Source organism: Tachypleus tridentatus, chromosome 4 (assembly GCF_004210375.1).
Source record: "Tachypleus tridentatus isolate NWPU-2018 chromosome 4, ASM421037v1, whole genome shotgun sequence".
NCBI classification, from domain to species: Eukaryota; Metazoa; Arthropoda; class Merostomata; order Xiphosura; family Limulidae; genus Tachypleus; species Tachypleus tridentatus.
In genome coordinates this window covers 20,743,706-20,747,271 of record NC_134828.1, presented here as the reverse complement: position 1 = coordinate 20,747,271, position 3,566 = coordinate 20,743,706, and the positions used below count along the sequence as shown (strand labels likewise).

Below are 3,566 nucleotides of genomic sequence, written 5' to 3'. Positions count from 1 at the left end.
GAATTTCGTGGACCACTTAGGTAAGCTTATATTTACGCTAGTTCGGCTAATGTCTCTTTTTCCTCCATACCCTTTCTATAACTTTGCTCCAGTTAATACTTTCTTGTGTGATTTGGAGAAACTTAGTGTAGTTTTTCTGGCCTCAAGAAACGCCGGGGTATTGACTTTTGACCTGAAAACCTGATGCTTTAGAGAAATTTCACGTGTTTTTGCAATTTATCAAGTAGCATCGTAGTTCCAGTCCATAATTAGGTCTTTTATCGAATTAGCTTAATTTTGCTGATTCCTTGAGTCAAAACCAAAAATTGGGCCCTAACTGGATATGGTTAAAATTTGTTAAGTAGCTGCCTACAGTCATGTGAAAAGTTAGGACACCCTATGAAAGCCTGTATTTTTTTGTAACATTTTTGGGTATATATAGATATTTAATCTCAAGTTTAACAATACTGGAGATTATAGGAATATAACTAAACAATTAAAACTGAATAAAAGACTTTTCAAGATCTTTCTGTAAATGTAATTCTACAAAATGCATATTCTAACTGAGGAAAAGTTAGGACACCTCCACATTTATTCCCACTTAAATTGGCTCAACTCACACACAGGTGTATCACACCACGTGCACATGATTAGAAGATCGTTACTCAGCATTTTGAATGAGGCTTGTTCTATTTACACCTCAGACATTTAGTTTGGTGTGCTCCTGACTGTTTAAGTGAGAGTGAACACCATGGTGACAGCAAAAGAGCTGTCTGAGGCCTTCAGAAAGAAAATTGTAGCAGCTTATGAGTCTGGTAGGGATTTAAAGAGATCCCAAAAGATTTTGAAATCAGCCATTCCACTGTCCGGAAAATAATCAACAAGTGGAGGGCTTTCAAAACAACTGCCAATATGCCCAGGTCTGATTGTCCAAGCAAGTTTATCCCGAGAACAGACCGCAAGATGCTAAAAGAGGTCTCTAAACACCCTAATATGTCATCACGGGACCTACAGCAGGCTCTGGCTACTGTTGAAGTGAAAGTGCGATGCCTCTACAATCAGAAAGAGACTGCACAAGTTTAACTTGCATGGGAGGTGTGCAAGGAGGAAACCTTTGCTCTCTAAGAGAAACATCAAGGCCACACTGAAGTTTGCCAGATAGAATGTAGACAAATACCAGGACTTCTGGAATAATGTTCTTTGAACAGATTAGTCCAAAATTATTTGGACACCAAAACAGAGGACATGTTTGGTGTAAACCAAATACAGCATTTCAGGAAAAGGACCTCATACCAACTGTGAAGTATGGAGGCGGAAATGTCATGGTTTGGGGCTACTTGCTGCAGCAGGACCTGGACAGCTCACACAATCATAGAATCCATCATGAATTCTACTGTGTATCAGAGGGTGCTTGAGGATCATGTGAGACCATCTATAAGAAAAGTAAAGCTGAAGTGGGCCTGGACCCTGCAACACGACAATGACCCAAAACATACCAATAAATCCACCAAGGACTGGCTAAAAACTAAGAAATAGAGAGCCCTGAAATGGCCGAGTCAAAGCCCAGATCTTAATCCCATTGAGATGCTGTGGGTGACTTGAAACGGGCTGTACATGCAATAAACCCCTCAAACATCTCACAGCTAAAAGAATTCTGCATGCATTGAGGGAGGCAAACTTTCTTCAGACCGATGTCAGGGACTGGTAGATGTCTACAAGAAGCGTCTCACTGCAGTTATTTCAGCCAAAGGGGGTAATACTAGCTATTAGGGGTTAGGGTGTCCTAACTTTTTCCTCAGTTAGAATATGCATTTTGTACAATTACATTTACAGAAGATCTTGAAAAGACTTTTCTTTAGTTTTAATTGTTTAGTTATATTCCTATAATCTCTCAGTATTGTTGAAATTGAGATTAAATATCTATATATCAAAAAATGTTACAAAAATACACAGGCTTTCATAGGATGTCCTAACTTTTTACATGATTGTATTTGCATGTATCTCTCCTTTTATTTATAAGTTCAGTTTAGTAGTTAGTGGAGTTACTATGAACTTTTGTGTAGCCTTTCTCTCTGCTATGATTCCTTCTGTTTGTATAGATATGAAGATAAGTCTGCTTTCGTCGCAATTAATATATTTGTATTAGCCAACTTGTAAATATTACTTTAATATAACGATTCCTTATTTGAACAAAAGTCTTTACAAGGCTTCTATTATACGCTCGTTATCTTGCATATCCTTACTGCAGCTGACATCTATGTATGGCATACGTAAAAAATTCTTTTTATTTCTCCCAGGAGGATATGCAAGTTCGATAAAATGCCTCAGTTTGCTTTAGAGCAAAACTACCTTGAGCTATCTGTTTTGCCAAATGCTGGAAATCTAACCAAATATTTTAGCGTTGTAAGCTCAAGTTATTGCTGTCCCACTGGGAGAAGTCTTTATCTGCTTGTTCTATTTTTTACCGTCTTATGAACTCGAGCAGTTTTTCTAGATTTTGCTTTATAACTATATAGCTGGAGTTTAGTACAATTCCGTTTTATTTTTACCAAACAATCCCACTTTTGACACAAATGCTGTAACACATTTTATCATTGTTTGGGTTTTAATTAATTATTTGGTAAAAAACAATGCCAAGTTTAGTCCATGTGCATGCAATTATGACAAATATGTTCATTTTTCAATAATGTTTGCAACACAGTTTATAAGCATAAGTTCATAAACAATGTTTGAACAGAAGAATTTTGAAACTAATGGTATACCTAACTTATTGCTACAAATTAAATTAATAAAAATAATAATTCTCACTACAAACACTGAACTAAATCAGTCATTAAATACTTCACTGAATTTCCAGGTAACTTGTACTTATGATGTACTCTTGTTTATTTTAATTCAAACAAATTTCTATATCGCTATATTACCACGAAGTTTCTACATGTTGTATGTGTGTTCTTACACTGATTTGAGGAAACTAATATAAAGTTAACAACCCATAAGGAAAACCAATTACTTTGTTGTTGTTTTAAAATGTTTGATACAGGCTATGTTCACTTTGGACACAAATTGTAAGCCGCATATAAGGAAGAAGTCCTTGCTAACGGTACCTGATCAAAGTAACTTACTTTTAATATATAAAAATTAATAAATCGCCAAGTAACTGAATAGCAGAATAGGTGATAACTTTCAATGTGTGAAGTACCCAGTAAATACTCATTGTCTTCTTATTACTCATTTATTGTATTTATAATGCACTATTGTTTCTAGACATTTTACAAGGCTCCTCCATCCTTAACTTTCCTGAATATTCTAGGTGTTGAATCATTATCATGATTAACATAGTTCATCTAGTTAAAGAAACATCTAAAACATTAAAACATTGTTTAAAATAGTGTACCCTTCCTGAATTGTAAAGTCTCTTGAGGGTTATGGTATACAGATATCAAATGATGTCGTGTATCTTTTTATCACATCTACTTTCCTGTAACTGAGATAGTTCTCTCTGGAAAGGTGACTGAGTGAATCTATTAGCGGCTTTATTCTACATTTTTCTCTTAAAGTGTTCTCAATAGGAACTCTGGAACTTT

At 35.4% G+C, this 3,566-nt stretch overlaps 1 pseudogene; it reads right to left on the bottom strand.

The window, feature by feature from the left end:
- LOC143248072 (dedicator of cytokinesis protein 7-like) overlaps positions 1-2,247 on the bottom strand; it is a 19,852-nt pseudogene extending 17,605 nt beyond the window's left edge.
- Between the last annotated feature and the right edge of the window lie 1,319 nt (positions 2,248-3,566).